Below are 18301 nucleotides of genomic sequence, written 5' to 3' on the forward strand. Positions count from 1 at the left end.
GATACCTATCTTGGAATTACAAATAATAAAAACTGGAGATTGTCATGTCAGTGAGTAGTATGACCTTGTTCTCACTACTATGGTTCTCTTCCCTCCATTTCTCTATATATTAAAAAAAAAAATCACTGAAAAAGCAAGATGGCTATTCACCAAAGTTAAGAAGTGTATCCACATTTTCTTGAAATCAGTTTGTAGAGGACAGTCTTATGAGATTAAATGTCACATTTTAATGGATAATAAAATGCCCCATTCCTAACAGCCAGCAGACTAAGAGAATTTGGAAGAAAAGTGGTAAAGGAAATCTTTTTTTTTTTTTTTTTTAAGGTTTTTTTTTTTGTTTTTTTTTTTCAACGTTTATTTATCTTTGGGACAGAGAGAGACAGAGCATGAACGGGGGAGGGGCAGAGAGAGAGGGAGACACAGAATCGGAAACAGGCTCTGAGCCATCAGCCCAGAGCCTGACGCGGGGCTCGAACCCACGGACCGTGAGATCGTGACCTGGCTGAAGTCGGACGCTTAACCGACTACGCCACCCAGGCGCCCCAAGGAAATCTTTTAAGGAACAAATATTTAATACTTGTAAGTCCCATTTGACTATTTTTAAGTATAAAATAAAACATTTCCCCTCAAATAACCAAAGCACTGTGTCTGAGCAGGGGTAAATTTTATTCTTTCATTTTAACGAACCTGCCTCTTGCTCATACATGGGCTGCAACAGACTACTTTTGCATTGCGGACCAACCACCTACACATTTGTCACTGTGACAGGTTGTTATTTAAGGGAAATGGCAGGTTGTTCAGCTCCCAAACAGTTTTAAGGAACAATTATAGAAATGTTTAAACATTTCAGGCAGCAAAACTGGCTCAGGTACTAGCCTGTTTAGGCAAAGAAAACTGTAAAAGCAGATTTCCTGTATTTTTCGATATATCAACCTACACGAAGGGTACGTGCATTCTGTTGCTTTTAAGATAGTCACTTATGTTAGCAGCATGTAGTTCTAACCATGATAGTTGGCATGGCTAGTATAGGAAAAAGTAGACTCATCTGATGCTTCCTAAGTGTGAGAATAAATGAAAATAGCTTTAAAACTAAGGTATTTCTCTGCAGTATTTTCTCTGGTCTTTTGTCACACCCCCAAGTGGTTGACAAGTATCCATTGGCGGGGCTTGAAGGACAGCAGGAAACTCCCCCTTTACCACTTAAAGGAAGAGTAAGCAAAGTTAAAGGCCATTTCATTGCTAGTAAAGATATGTGCTCATGAAAAGGAACCAGCTCCTTTGGTTCCTGGTTTCAGAGTCTGATCACATAGGCACAAAGGTGCTTTATCTATGCAAATTTTTTTGTCTACACCTGTATTCTGTTGATGGAGTCTGCTCACAACTCTATAAGCTGAGTGTCTCAGTGGCAGGCAGAGATTGGGATTTATTCCTCATTGATTTATGAATTTGCCTTCATTTCTTTCTCCCAAGGGAGACAATACACCATCCTGATGCTTTCCTCATGTGCTTCAAACCAAAAACCTTATTGGGGTGCAGAGAGATTTATGATTCATTATATATGTGGCTGCAGAAGTACTCTGAGAAACTGCCAGTTGTAATTTGTTCTCTTCTAGATGGTTATAGACCAATTCATTATACTGTGCTTTTTTTAATATTTTCCTTCCTTCCCTCTTCATTTATTAGACTTTTTATCACTATTTATAGACTGTGGTAATCACAGAAGATCAATTAAAAAAGAAAAGAATATTCTTGATTATCTAAAAATAATTATCTTTGCAGGCCTTCCTCAGGTTGGTTACCTTATATATGCTATAAATGCTTATGTATACACTTTATGAAGCCTTATAATCATCTGATACAACTACTTTTAAAAGTATTATAATTTAAGGGGATCCAGAGTGGCTCAGTTGGTTAAACATCCAACTCTTCATATCAGCTCAGGCCATGGTCTTACAGTTCGTGGGATCCAGCTTGCACTGGGCTCTGTGCTGACAGCACAGACCCTGCTTGGGATTCGCTCTCTCCCTTTCTGCCACTCCTGGGGTTGCTCATGCTCTCTCAAAATAAATAAACACTAAAAAAAAAAAAAAAAAAAAAAAAAAAAAAAGTGTTATAGAGGCACCTGGGTGGCTCAGTCAGTTGAGCTTCCAACTTTGGCTCAGGCCATGATCTCACGGTTCAGGACTTTGAGCCCTGAATCGTATTCTCTGCTGTCAGCATGGAGCTGGCTTAGGATCATCTGTCCCCCATTTTCTCTGCACCTCCTTTGCTCGCTCTCTTTCTCTCAAAAATAAACAAACATTAAAAAAAAAAGATTGGATTAACCTTAATATTAAAAAATTTAAAAATGAGGTATAATTTAAAACATTTAAAAAATGTAAATCTGGGATGGAGAACCATCTCTCATGCTAATGGTCAACAAAAGAAAGCCAGAGTAGCCATACTTATATCAGACAATCTAGACTTTACAATAAAGACTGTATCAAGAGACGCAGAAGGGCATTATGTCATAATCAAGGGGTCTATCCACCAAGAAGACCTAACAATTGTAAACATTTATGCGCCAAATGTGGGAACACCCAAATATATAAATCAATTAATCACAAACATAAAGAAACTCATTGATAGTAATACCATAATAGTAGGAGACTTCAACACTCCACTCACAGCAATGGACAGATCATCTAATCAAAAAATCAACAAGGAAACAATGGCTTTGGATGACACACTGGACCAGATAGATTTAACAGATATATTTAGAACATTTCATCCTAAAGCGGCAGAATATACATTCTTCTCCAGGGCACATGGAATGTTCTCCAGAATAGACCATATACTGGGACGCAAATCAGCCCTAAGTAAGTACAAAAAGATCGAGAACATACCATGCATATGTTCAGACCATAACGCTATGAAACTCGAAATCAACCACAAGAAAAAATTTGGAAAGGTAACAAATACTTGGAGACTGAAGAACATCCTACTAAAGAATGAATGGGCTAACCAAGTAGTTAAAGAGGAAATTGAAAAGTATATGGAAATCAATGAAAATGATAACACCACAACCCAAAACCTCTGGGGCGCAGCAAAGGTGGTCATAAGAGGAAAGTATAAAGCAATCCAGGCCTTCCTAAAGAAGGAAGAAAGATCTGACACACAACCTAACCTTACACCTTAAGGAGCTGGAAAAAGAACAGCAAATAAAACCCCAAATCAGCAGAATACAGGAAATAATAAAGATTAGAGGCGAAATCAATGCTACCAAAACCAAAATAAACAGTGGAAGATCAATGAAACCAGGAGCTGGTTCTTTGAAAGCATTAACAAAACTGATACACCACTAGCCAGTTTGATCAAAAAGAAAAAGGAAAGGACCCAAATAAATAAAATCAAGAATGAAAGAGATCACAACCAACATAGCAGACATAAAAACAATAATAAGACAATATTATGAGCAATTATATGCCAATAAAATGGGCAATCTGGAAGAAATGGACAAATTCCTAGAAACATATACACTACCAAAAGTGAAACAGGAAGAAATAGAAAATTTTAACAGACCCATAACCAGTAAGGAAATCAAATTAGTAATCAAAAATCTCCCCCAAAACAAGAGTCCAGGGCCAGATGGCTTTCCAGGGGAATTCTACCAAACATTTAAGGAAGAGTTAACTCTTATTCTCTTGAAACTGTTCCAAAAAATAGCAATGGAAGGAAAACTTCCTAACTCTTTCTATGAAGCCAGCATTACCTTGATTCTGAAACCAGAGACCCTACTAAAAAGGAGAACTATAGACCAATTTCCTTGATGAACATGGATGCAAAAATACTCAACAAGATACCAGCCAACCGGATCCAACAATACATTAAAAAAATTATTCACCATGACCAAGTGGGATTTATACCTGGGATGCAGGGCTGGTTCAATATCCGCAAAACAATTAACGTGATTCATCACATCAATAAAAGAAAGGATAAGAACCATATGATCTTCTCAATAGATGCAGAGAAAGCATTTGACAAAATACAGCATCCTTTCTTGATAAAAACCTTCAAGTAGGGATAGAAGGAGCATACCTCGAGATCATAAAAACCATATATGAACGACCCAACAATAATATCATCCTCAATGGGAAAAAAATGAGAGCTTTCCCCCTAAGGTCAGGAACAAGACAGGGATATCCACTCTTGCCACTGTTATTCAACATAGTATTGGAAGTCTTAGCCTCTGCAATCAGAAAACACAAAGAAATAAAAGGATGCTAATCGGCCAGGAGGAGGTCAAACTTTCACTCTTTGCACATGACATGATACTCTATAGTATTTCACCAAAAAACTTCTAGAATTCATCCATGAATTCAGCAAAGTTGCAGGATACAAAATCAACGCACAGAAATCAGTTGCATTCCTATACACCAACAATGAAGTGACAGAGAAATCAAGGAATCGATCTCATTTACAGTTGCACAAAAAAACATAAAATACCTAGGAATAAATCTAACCAAAGAGGTGAAAAATCTATACACTGAAAACTACAGAAAGCTTATGAAAGAAATTGAAGAAGACACAAAAAAATGGAAAAAAGATTCCATGCTCCTGGATAGGAAGAACAAATATTGTTAAAATGTCAATATTACCCAAAGCAATCTACATATTTAATGCAATCCCTATCAAAATAACACCACCATTCTTCACAGAGCTAGAAAAAGTAATCTGAAAATTTGTATGGAACCAGAAAAGACCCCAAATAGCCAAAGCAATCTTGAAAAGGAAAACGAAAACAGGAGGCATCACAATCTTGGACTTCAAGCTATACTACAAAGCCCTAATCATCAAGACAGTATGGTACTGGCACAAGAACACTCAGATCAGTGGAACAGAATAGAGAACCCAGAAATGGACCCACAAACGTATGGCCAACTAGTCTTTGACAAAGCAGGAAAGAATATCCAATAGAATAAAGACAGTCTCTTCAGCAAGTGGTGCTGGGAAAACTGGACAGTGACATGCAGAAGAATGAATCTGGACCACTTTCTTACACCCTACACAAAAATAAACTCAAAAATGGATGAAAGACCTAAATGTAAGACAGCAAGCCATCACAATACTCGAGGAGAAAGCAGGCAAAAACCTCTTTGATCTTGGACACAGCAACTTTCTTTTTCTCTTTTTTCTTTCTTTCTTTCTTTCTTTTTCTTTCTTTCTCTCTCTCTCTCTCTCTCTGGCTGCAGCAACATCTTACTCAACATGTCTCTGGAGGCAAGGGAAACAAAAGCAAAAATGAACTACTGGGACCTCATCAAAATAAAAAGCTTCTGCACAGCGAAGGAAACAATCAGCAAAACTCAAAGGCAACTGAAAGAATGGGAGAAGATATTTGCATACGACATATCAGATAAAGGGTTAGTATCCCAAATCTATAAAGAACTTACCAAACTCAACACCCAAAAAGCAAATAATCCAGTGAAGAAATGGGCAAAAGACATGAATAGACACTTCTCCAAAGAAGACATCCAGATAGCCAACATATGAAAAAATGCTCAACTTCACTCATCATAAGGGAAATACAAATCAAAACCACCATGAGATACCACCTTACACACCTGTCAGAATGGCTAATATTAACAACTCAGGCAACAACAGATGTTGGTGAGGTTGCGGAGAAAGAGGATCTCTTTTGCACTGCTGGTGGGAATGCAAGCTGGTGCAGCCACTCTGGAAAACAGTATGGAGGTTCCTCAAAAAACTAAAAATAGAACTATCCTGTGACCCAGCAATTGCACTCTTAGGTATTTATCCAAGGGCTATAGGTGGCTGTTTTGAAGGGACACATGCACCCTAATGTTTACAGAGGCACTATCAACAATAGCCAAAGTATGGAAAGAGCCCAAATGTCCATCGATGGATAAATGGATAAAGAAAATGTGGAGTATTACTTGGCAGTCAAGAAGAATGAAATCTTGCCATTTGCAACTACTTGGATGAAACTGGAAGGTATTATGCTAAGTGAAATTAGTCAGTGAGAGAGAGACAAATATCATATGACTTCATTCATATGAGGACTTAAAGTGAAAACAGATGAATATAAGGGAAGAGAAACAAAAATAATATAAAAACAGGGAGGGTGACAAAACATAAGAGACTCATAAATATGGAGAACAAACTGAGGGTTACTGGAGGGGGTGTGGACTAAAGGGGTAAGTAGCACTAAGGAATCTACTCCTGAAATCATTGTTGCACTATATGCTAACTAATTTGGATGTAAATAAAAAAAAAATAAATGGAAATCACTTTTTTGTAAACTAAGAAATTCATATTTTTGTTGCAGAATCCTTTAGAAAATACAGGAATACAAGGGCGCCTGGGTGGCACAGTTGGTTAAGTGTCTGACTGTTAATTTTGGCTCAAGCCATGATCTCACAGTTTATGAGTTCAAGCCCCACGTCAGGCTCTGTGCTGACAATGCGGAGCCTGGGGGTGGGATTCTCTTTCAAAATAAGTAAACATTAAAGAAATACAGAAATACAAACCACCTGTAATTCACCCTCCAACAGCAACCAGTGTTCCCACAGACCACTGCATCTTTTAATGCATGACTTCCCAATGTTGTCACTTCTGTCTCCTTCTCCTTCAAACTTGCTGAGCTTTTTAAATTATAAAGTTATCTATTCTCATTAAACATGTGAAACAATTCACAATTACATAAAAAAGGTAATAATCTGTCCACTGTCATCTACCTTTTCTGGGATCACTACTTGTTAAGAGTATCCTTCATTACTGTTTTCAGTATTCATATGCATGTCATATTATACATGCAGGCTTTTTGTTTCACTTTTTTTTTTTTTTTTTCACTCAAACAGCATCATATATCTGCTCTTCAGTGTCCTATTTTCATGTAGCAATAGGTCATGGACATTAATCCAGATCAACATATATAGACTAAATTCAGTCTTTTAAAAAAACTACATAGTTTACCATAACTTAATGTTTTCCCTATTAATAGACATTTTTGAGGTTTAGGGTATTTTTTAAATTAAAAAATATATTTGGTCATTATACAGTATTTCAAGTAACTTCCTGGTATTTATATTTTTATGTACAAGTGTTCTTAATCCTGTATTTCTCAAAATGGGAATGTTCTAAGAATAGGATTTTACTTTTCATAGAAGCTACTAGACTACATGTCCAAGATCTCTACACTAAAAACTATAAAAACACTGCCTAGATAAATTAGAAAAGGTCTAAATAAACAGAGAAAATCACCGTGTTCACAGATTGGAAAATTCAATATTGTTAGTATGTCAACTCTCCCAAACTTGGTCTATATATTCAAGGCAATCCCAATCAAAAGTCCAATAAGCTAAATTTTTTGGTAGTAACTAGTAAGTTGATACTAAAATTTATATTAAAATTGTTAAAGCTTTAATTGTAATAAAGAACTAACCTTGATGATTTTAGGACTTGTTCTAAGGCTACAATTTGATATAAATCAATGGAAAGGAATAGGAAAACCACGAACAGATTTGCTTATATATGGTCAGTTGATTTCAACAAAGGTGCTTACTTAAGGTGATTCAATGGGGGAAGAAAAACCTTTTCAAAGAATAGGGCTAGAATACAACTGGATAGCTGTATAGAAAAATATGAACATGGATCCTTATTACACAATAGTCAAAATGGATCATAGACCTAATGTAAAAGCTAAAACTGGGAAACGTCTAAAGCAACACAGGAAGAAAAATCTTTTATTTAAAGATACTTTATTTTACTTTATTTAAGGTGGTTTCATGCCTAGCACGGAGCCCAGTGTGGGGCTTGAACTAATGACCCTGAGATCAAAACCTGAATTCAGATCAAGAGTCAGATGCTTAACTGACTGCGCCACCCAGGCACCCCCTTTTAGATTTTTCAGAGCACAGAGAATGAAACATAAAATAAGAAAATTAATAAATAGACTTCATCAAAATTAAGACACCGAACAGCCAAAACAATCTTCAAAAAGAAGAACAAAGCTGGAGGTATCACAATCCCAGATTCCAACATATACTACAAAGGTGTAGTGATCAAAACAGGACAGTCAGTGCTGGCATAAAAAGAGACACACACATCAATGGAACATAACAGAAAGCCCAGAAATAAACCCATGCTTTTATGGTCCATTAATTTGCGACAAGAAAGACAAGATTTACAATCGGAGAAATGTAAAAAAGTCTCTTCAACAAATGGTGCCAGGGAAACAGGACAGCTACATGCAAAAAAAAAAAAAAAAAAAAAAAAAAAAAGAAGCTGAACCACTTTGTTACACCATATGTAAAAATAAACTCAAAATGGATTAAAGACCTAAATGTGAGACTTGAAACTATAAAATTCCTAAAAGAAAATAGGTAGTAATTTCTTTGACATCAGCTTTAGAAACATGTTTCTACATAGGTCTCCTTTGGCAAGGGAAACAAAAGCAAAATTAAACTGCTAGGACTACACCAAAATAAAAAGCTTCTGCAAGTGAAAGAAACTATCAAAAAAATAAAACAGCAACCTATTGAATGGGAGATATCTGCAAATGATATATCCAATAAGGGATTAGTATCCAACATATATAAAGAACTTAACACCAAAAAACCCCCAAATAAGTAAATTAAAAATGGGCAGAGACCTGAACAGATATTTTTCCAAAGAAGACATACAGATAGCAAACAAACACATGAAAAGATGCTCAACATGACTAATGATCAGGTAAATGTAAATTAAAACTACAGTGAGATATCACTTTACATCTGTCAGAATGGTTAAAATAAAAAACACAAGAAATAACAAGTGTTGGCAAGGATGCAAACTGATACAGCTACTGTGGGAACAGTATGGAGGTTTCTCATAAAATGAAAAAATAGAATCATCCTTTGATTCAGTGATTCTGCTACTGGGTACTTACCAAAGAAAATGAAAACATTAATACAAAGAGATATGTGCACACATGTTTATTGCAGCATTATTTATAATAGCCAAGATATGGGAGCAACCTATGTGTCCAATGATAGGTGAATGGATAAAGATTTGGTGTATGTATGTGTATAAATACACATGTATACATATACATAGACACACACACACATGCACACACACACACGTGCACACACACACATACACACAGAATTATTACCTAGCCATAAAAAAGAATGAAGGCTTGCCATTTGCAACAACATGGATGGACCTAGAGTATATAATGCTAAGTGAAAGAAGTCACAGAAAGACAAATACCATATGATTTTACTCATATGTGGAATTTAAGAAACAAAACAAATTAACAACAACAAAAAAAGAGACAAATAAACAGTCTCTTTAAGTACAGAGGATAAACTGGTGGTTGCCAGAGGGGAGATGGGTGAGAGGATGAGTGAAATAGATAAAAGGGATTAGGAGTACACTTATCTTGATGAGCACTGAGAAGTGTACAGAATTATTGTTTATATTGTACACCTGAAACTAATATATAACACTATTATATAATAAAAACTAAAAGCTTTTTCTCTTTGACAAATACTAAGAAAATGAAAAAGGCAAACCATGGACTGGGAGAAAATATTCACTGCACAAATATCAGACAAAAAACTGTAACAAGAGTATGTAGAAGTCTTACAACTCAATATTAAGAAGAGAACAACCCAATTAAAAAACTGACAAAGGATTTTAACAGGCATTATGCAAAATAAACTATATGAAAGCCCAACAGGCACATGCCAAGATTAGTCATCAGGGAAATATTCAAATTAAAACTGCAGTAGGAGGGGCACCTGGGTAGCTCAGTCGGTTGAACGTCCGACTTCGGCTCAGGTCATGACCTCCCGATTCGTGGGTTTGTGCCCCACGTCGGGCTCTTGGCTGACAGCTCAAAGCCTGGAGCCTGCTTGGGATTCTGTGTCTCCCTCTCTCTCGGCCCCTCCCCCACTCATGCTCTGTCTCTCCCTGTCTCTCAAAAGTGAATAAAGATTAAAAAAAAAAAAAACTGCAGTAGGATACCACTAGACACTTATTAGAATGGCTAAAATTAAAAAAGACTGATCATACCAAATGTTGACAAGGATGTGGAGCAACTGGAACTCTAATACTGCTCTACTACTGCTGGTGGAAACATGGAATTGTACAGCTACTTTGGAGGTCTGCAGTTTCTTAACATGTTAAAACATATACCTACCATAAAACTCAGCTGTTACATTTCTAAGTATTTACTCCAAAGAAATCTACGTGAAGACTTGTACACAAATGTTCATAGATGCTTTCTTTAAGAGCCAAAAAGTGGAAACCAAAAATTATCCATCAGTAGTTAAGTGCATCAACAAAATTTGCTGCATCTGTACAATGGAACCCTGCTGAAAATAATAAAGGGACAAACCATTCATATATGCAGCAACTTAGGTGAATATCATAATCATTATGCTGAGTGAAAAGCCAGCCAAAATAGACTATATTCTATAGGATTAAATTCTAGAAAATGCCAAATAATTAGTTATAGCAAGCTGATTAATGGTTGTCTGGGAAAGGGGGTAGAGGAAGGATAGATTATCTAGGGGTACAAGGAAATTTCTGGAATTGTGGAGACTCTCAGTACCCTATGGTGATTTCACAGATGCATTTATTGTAAAAGTTATCAAACTGTACACTTAAGTATGTTCAATCTGTATAAAGATTATATCTTAACTATTGAGCACTTATTTCCTAAGAACTTTAAAATCACTTTGTCCAGTTCAAACCAAACATACTCTCAACTCCACTGGATTTTTGACTAAAACTACATTAAACAAATAATCTGTAAGTACATACAGCTATGTAAGAATTTATTTTTTATTTTAGAGAGCGCACTTAGGGCTGAAGAATCTCAAGCAGCCTCCATGCTCAGCACAGAGCCTGACTTGAGGCTTGATCCCACATTCTGGGATCATGACCTGAGTTGAAATCAAGAGTTCAATGCTCAACTGACTGAGCCACCCAGGTGCCCTTATGATATTGTTTTCTCATTTAGGAAAATGTTAAGTTAATGTCTTATTTATATTATTAAGGCTATAGTGTTCATCGGCCCTATTTCCTTTAAATGTTTTCTTTGGTATTTTGTAGTATTATTGACATTGTCAGCAGGGCAAAGGAAACTCTCATTTCTACTTCTGGTTATTATAGAAAAACTACTAATTTTGATACATATCAGATACAATCTATCAAATTAGTTTTGTGGGTTTTCTATATAGTTTTACATTCTGCAAATAAAGATAATCTTTCTTATTTTCTAGTTATTATACTAATTATTCTATTTTGGGGTCTTTTCATGAGCTAAAACTTAAAAAAATGTTGAATAATGACAGGGCATCTTTGCTTTGTTTCAGATTATAATGTTTCAGATTCATTAAAATGACAGTAATTTAACTATTTAATATGCTGTTGGTTTAGAGGAGTGATCTTTATCAAGTTTGGGAAATTCCATTTTAATCCTTCTTTTATTTGTAAATATTATCAAATATCCTTTAGGCATCTATTGGTAGAATTGTACAGTTCCTTTAATTATATAATGAATTACACTGGATTTTTTAAAATGCTACATTTTTGCTATCAGTACTACTTCATGTGCCAATCTTTTAATATTTTGAAGCACTCAATTTGGACAGCTTTATATACCAGTTGTAGAACTATATTATACTGTCAACCTTAACACAGTTATTTTGCCAGCAAAAGGATTTGGGAATAGTAGAGGAATTGCAATTTGGGTCATGTAAGTGATGGCAAACCATAAATCAGTCAGATTAAAGGAAAATGATACTTCATAGAGAAAAGAAGGAAGTTGGGAGGGGTTGTTTTGAACCAGTCTATTGGAGGAAAGTGAGAGTTCAGGGTCGTGAGGGTTTCTCATTGGCTGAGTTGTGGTATTTTCTTATTGGCTGGGGTAGTTGCTGGCATGAAGAAATTCATTCTTCCTCCTACTGGAGTAGTCAAGTAGGCCTCTTCCTATTGGGAATGCAAGGTATGTCTCTCCCTGTTGGGGTGTGCAATTGATGGTGAGTGGTAGGGAATAAGAACACCCTCTTCTGGCTTCCCAACTTTTAAAGATTTTAAGTGATATCTACACCCTATGTGGGTCTTGAACTCACAACCCGAGATCAAAAGTCACATGCTCCACTGACTCAGCCAGCCAGGCACCCCTCCCAATTCCATTTTAAATGAGGTCTCCTTTATTCAGTTTCACAATACTTTTAAACAGACATATAGTATTACATGGTATAGATCTACTACAGTTTACTTAACACTGATTAACAGCTACTTAGGTTGCTTTTTAAAAATTAAAAAAAAATTTTTTAATGTTTATTTTTGAGAGAGAGACAGAGACAGAGCATGAGCAGGGGAGGGGCAGAGGCAGCAGGAGACACAGAATCCGAAGCAGGCTCCAGGCTCTGAGCGGTCAGCACAGAGCTTGACGTGGGGCTCAAACCCACGAACTGTGAGATTAGTGACCTGAGCCAAAGTCGGATGCTTAACTGACTGAGCCACCCAGGGGCCCCTTAGGTTGCTTTTTAAAAACTCGATGCTGTGATAAACATAATTGTGTAACAGTATACCTCTAAAATGATTTCTGATTTCACCTTTACTTTTATGCTTCCTCTATAGAGAATGGAGTGGCGGAAAAGACAAAGTTCATATATTTAAAACTTCTTGAATTTCTGATGTTCAGATATCCCTCCTTATATAGAAAAGGCAGTTTTCTCCCCCAGGCTCAATTTACCTAAAGACATTCTGAGTTGACCTTCTATAGTTTTTGAAGCTCTGTCTCTACATCTATCCTAATCATTTCCTTATCTCCATGTAGCTATTTTTTGTGAATCTCAGGGATATGGCACATTTTATCTTTCACAGATTCATTCATGATTGTGAGTCCAATTATAATGTGTGGGCGTTTCCCCTCATGCCAAACAATTTGACACCAGCCAGGTATCCTACAATTCAACTCAATTGTGATGTGATCTACTCAAGAGACAGTATAAGACTCCACAGGTTAAGGGTTTGGTCCTACAAGACTGCCCCCGCCCCCCTCCATTTCAGGCACAAATTGCAAGTCCAGGTTGTCACCTGTGCTTCTGACTGGCTATATAGATCAGAGGTTCCAACAATCTGTTCCCTGGATTTGATTAGTACGCCAGGGCAGCTCACAGAACTTGGGAGAAACATTTTAATTAGGTCACCAGTTTGTTATAAAAGACATAATCCAAGAACAGCCACATAGAAGAGATGCACAGGGAGAGGTATTTGGAAATGGTGTAGAGTTTCCATGCCTTCTGTGTGCATCACTCTCCCCACTCCCACCCCATCTTCATATGTTTACCAACTCAGGAACTCTATGAACCCTGTTCTTTTGGAGTTTTTATGGGGGGCTCCATTACACAGGCATGACCAATTAAATCATTGGCCTTTGGTGACTGAATTCCATACCTCCAGCCCTTTTTCCCCTCCCTGAAGGTGGGTGTTGGGTGGGGCTAAGTTTTCTCACCTTCTAACTGGGTAGTTGGCTTCTGGGGCAACTAGCTCCCATTCTCACCTAGGGGCTTTCCCAAAAATTGCCTCATTACCATAACAAGACATCTTTATGGTTCTCACCACTTAAGGAATTTCAAAGGTTTTAGGTGCTGTGTACCAGGAACAGGGAAGAAGAACAAATATAGAATTTATTATAAATCACAATGTCACACTCCGCCTCTCAGCTTTCACAACACTAGATGGGTTAGAATCTAGAAAGCTGACGATGGCAGTACCCCTTCTATCCACTCTATGGTATAGGTAATTCTCAAATCTGTCGGTGTAACAGAATCACATCAGGAACTGGATAAAAGTTTATATCCCTGAATGATAACCTGTCATTGTGAAGCAGAATTTCGAAGGTTGGGGCCCCTAGAATGTGCATTGATAAAATAATAATAATAATAATAATAATAATAACAACAACAATAAACTTAAAGCCATTAAAGTTCTGATTTATTTATTTTTTTACTCCTCTTGTTGAGACTATGCTTCATCTTCACCAAATCCATGGGACAACCTTTGGAATCACTCCCTTTGGGTCCACCCCTACCTGCAGGGATCCAGGTTGGGGCCAGTAGTGGGAAGGGAAGTTCCTGCCCCTGTAGGATTCATGCAAGGGCTCCAATGGTTGTGCCCATGGCAAAGGGCCCTGAGTTCCTGCCAAAGAAACATGGTTTGTGTAAGGCTTTGTCCTCCTGGTTTTAATTTTTACTATGCAGAAAACAATAAAAAGGTAAAGAACTCTTAAAAGGAAAAAAATTACCACAATGTCAATACCTGAAGACAACCACCATGTCACTTTAGTATTTTCTCTCATAGTCTTTGTTGGAATTGTTCCATTCAACGGCATTATGATTTCACTTCCATTACAGACCAGACTTTTATAAATATGCTTAGGAACCTAGTTTTCCTCCCCTTTATTAGGTCTATAAGAAAATGTATTCCAAGTTAAACTATTAAAATGAGATTTTTGTGAGCCTTGAAGCTAAGAAGACCTGGGTTTGAACTGCAGCCCATCATTTACTAGCTGGGCAAGTTTTAAACATCTCTGTTCATCACTTTATTTCTAAAGCAAGAGTAACATTTACAAAATGCCTAAAACATAGTATACACTTAGTGTTAGTTACTTTCTTTATGATACCTCCAAGTTTAAAATTTTTTTCCTCATAAATTTTGTTTTCTCATAATTTGTTCTACCAAAGTTTCTATTACTTCTTTCATTCGAGATATAAAGTTTCTTTTCTAAGGTGGATTGTCATTACTGAATATCTAAATTACTTCAAGTCTGATTTCCAAACAGTGTTCTAACTAAAGTGCTCTAACTTCACATTTTGAAGTTTTATTTTTCTTTAAACATATTATTTTTTTAATTTTTATTTTTGAGAGAGAGAGCGAGCAGGGGAGGGGGGGAGAGAGAGAGAGAGAGAGAGAGAGAGAGAGAGAGAGAGAGAGAGAGAGAATATAAAACAGGGTCCAGGATCCAAGCTGTCAGCACAGAGCCTGACACAGGGGTTGAACACACAAACTGTGAGATCATGACCTGAGCTGAAGTTGGTGCTTAACCGACTAAGCCCCCCAGGCGCCTCTGAAGTTTTATTTTTCTAAGCTGCATCAACTGTAAATATAGGGAAATCTTTAAGTATTATACACCATATTGATTGGGTTTTGACATTAATGTCCATTCTTGTGAGGGGCCAGCTTTTCCTATTTCCATTTTTATTGTGGAGAACAGGGGCAGAGAAAATGGGGGAGGCAGTGGTCTATTTTCCTTTCCAAGAGTGTGAAGAAGGCTACTCATTGTCCTCTAAATCTTTTTGATCCTTCGTTTGTAACTGAATTCCCCCCTTCCAGTTAGGCACACAGCTGCCCATTCATACAGACATTTCAGGCCTCAAAGAGGGTAGGGTTAAGGTGTGTGATTAAATTCTGGCAAATGGATGTGACCATAAGTGACCTGAACCTTTGCTGCTCTTGCCCTTTCCCTCTCCTCTTTGGCCAGGATGCAGATGAGCAAAACTATCATAGAAGCCATTATTTTGGGCAGCATCCAAATTTATGTCATTATGAATCATAGGCTACATGCAGCAGCACCAAGACTGGGGAATTTTCTGATATTGCTGAAAAAAAAAAAAAAAAGTGAAAAGGGAAGAAATATTCAGCTTAGGTCTAGGAACTTGGTACCACTTCCTCAAGTCTCCTATACATAAAATGTGGAATCATGAATGGGAGGACAGAATTAATGTGGTCAGACATGAGCTTTAGTATGAATTTTGAAGTTAAGACTATTGTCCAACAACGTACTGGTATATATTAGCCCTACTGTATGGAAATTGTTTGAGAGCATATAAATTATAAACTGCATATGTGGCTTACAGAATACATGTTTCCAATCCTTAAATGATATCTGTTAAAAGGTTCTCATGGTATATGCAAAAGAAACAAGCGGTACTGATTTTTGCAAGTAATATGCTCATGACATATGGATATTTAGGTAAGTATCTTTGCAGGAAATGGATTAAAAGTCAAAAAGGTGTATGAGGGAATATCAGCATTTTTTCTTCAACCACAAAAAATTACACCCGTTTTTAGGTTTCTTCATTCTCTAATTTGAATTTGGTAGTTATCAATGATTAATATAGTCATTCCTTTAATAACTAAAGAAGAGATTCCACAAAGAGAAACAGATAGTAAGCCTGAGAAGCAACTGCATTTTGCAGATGACTTTTGCTTTTCAGAAGATTTCTGGTGTACTCAAAGCAATTATCGTGATGCTATGTGGCATCTATAAGATATCACTGACCATTAAATTACAGGATATGGGGCGCCTGGGTGGCGCAGTCGGTTAAGCGTCCGACTTCAGCCAGGTCACGATCTCGCGGTCCGGGAGTTCGAGCCCCGCGTCAGGCTCTGGGCTGATGGCTCAGAGCCTGGAGCCTGTTTCTGATTCTGTGTCTCCCTCTCTCTCTGCCCCTCCCCCATTCATGCTCTGTCTCTCTCTGTCCCAAAAATAAATAAATGTTGAAAAAAAAAAATTAAAAAAAAAATTAAAAAAAAAAATTTAAATTACAGGATAAAAAATGCATTTCATTACTTGGAAATGATTTCACTGAAAAAACTGACATCAAGGGCAGGTCATTTCAACAAACTCAGTTTTTGTGGGACCTCATGGCAGGGATGAGAAGCTCTGAGAGCAGTTACTCATTACTGATGGAAAAGGAACACAGGTCCCGGCAGTAAGCAGTACATGATCTACCAATGTCATCTTAGTTATTCCCATGGGTACCACAATAGTACACAGGACCACAGAGAGCATCAGTATGAGAGATCCCTATCAAATACTTTTTACCAAAGACTGTTTTGTTCAGTTAGAATACTGTCTCCCAGGTTTTTGAACAAGCAAAAAAGCAGCTGCAATCTAAATAAAAATGAAAAGCAGGATTTTTTTAAAAGTGACACTGACCAACGACTATTTCCTGAAAACTACCATGAACCTACTAATGTGCTACTGTCCATGTCCATGTTGCATTTCTAACACCCAAATACAGAGATAAATGGGCTTACTTTACCAAACAATGCAAGGGATTTTGTAAGCAAAGTGTTAAGGTTCCCTAAAAACAAAAATAAAGCAATCTTAAATGTTTCAGAACCTGACAACAATGCACAATCAAGCTGGCCACAATGGACACATCTATAGCCTCTTAAAACCTACGTTTCCTCTTGAAGACTGATACTGAAAGGTTTTCAAGTATCACTAAAAGTGGTTTAATTAAAATTTCCTGTCAAAGGAATTAAAACAACTGTTCAAGAGGAGGAAAAAAAGCTTAAAAAGAATACATATTGAATGATTTCATTAATGTAACTAGAAAATGCAAACAAATTTATACTGTTAGAAAGCACATCAGGGTCTGGGGCTTAGGGCCTAGAGTGGAGGGAGGCAAGGACTACAAAGGGGCATGGGAGACCCTGGGGAGGCGGGAAGGAAATGTTCAGTATCTTGCTTGTTGGATGGACTCCCAAGTGTATACACATGTCAAAACTCAGTAAACTGCACTCATTAAGTGGATGCAGTTTAGTGTGTAAATATTATATCCCAATTAAAAGACAAAGAACAAAGAGGTAAAAACAAAAATACAAAACAAACCAAAAATGGAAAAGCCTGAATTAAGCCTTTCCTAAGAGCAGAGAACAAATCTTTCTAGACCAAGCCTCACAATATCATTATTTGTATTTCCATTTTTAGCAGGTCTTTCAGCTGAGGGGAGTGAAAGAGTGACGACACCCCACCACATTGAATAAATAATGTGGAAACTGAAGCACTCAGCAAGTTTTAAATTACGGCAAAGTGGTATAGAGCACAGACTTGGGTTTAAAAGTGCTGGCTAGAGGACCTGGGTGGCTCAGTCTGTTAAGCGTCTGACTGTTGGTTTCGGCTCAGGTTATGATCTCATGGTTTGTGGGATGGAGCCCTGTGTCGGGCTCTGCACTGACAGTATAGAGCCTGCTTGGGATTTTCCTTCCCTCTCTCTCTCTGCCTCTCCCCTGCTTGTGCTCCGTCTCTCAAAATAAATCAATAAACTTAAAAAAAAATAAAGTGTTGGTTTTGTTGTGATCTATAGAGTGGTCACAAAGCCTCTGTGCCTGCAAGTTACCTCAAATCCCCCCCTTCCCCCACTGACCATTTGCTACTCAGTTTACAAATTTTCCCATGCTCTTCTTCACATCATGGGCTTATAGTGGCTACAGAGTCCCCTTG

At 37.2% G+C, this 18301-nt stretch overlaps 1 protein-coding gene across 2 annotated transcripts in view; it reads right to left on the minus strand.

The window, feature by feature from the left end:
* Positions 1–13979: 13979 nt before the first annotated feature.
* The window catches only part of MAP3K7 (mitogen-activated protein kinase kinase kinase 7), an 86439-nt gene continuing 82117 nt past the window's right edge, over positions 13980–18301 (minus strand). For both annotated transcript variants that reach the window (XR_003968902.1, XR_003968899.1), the window contains one exon: positions 13980–14205. The gene's annotated coding sequence lies outside the window, so the exon portion shown is untranslated. The remainder of the gene's footprint in view (positions 14206–18301) is intronic.

The sequence above is a fragment of the Lynx canadensis genome, chromosome B2 (assembly GCF_007474595.2).
Source record: "Lynx canadensis isolate LIC74 chromosome B2, mLynCan4.pri.v2, whole genome shotgun sequence".
Taxonomy (NCBI): Eukaryota; Metazoa; Chordata; class Mammalia; order Carnivora; family Felidae; genus Lynx; species Lynx canadensis.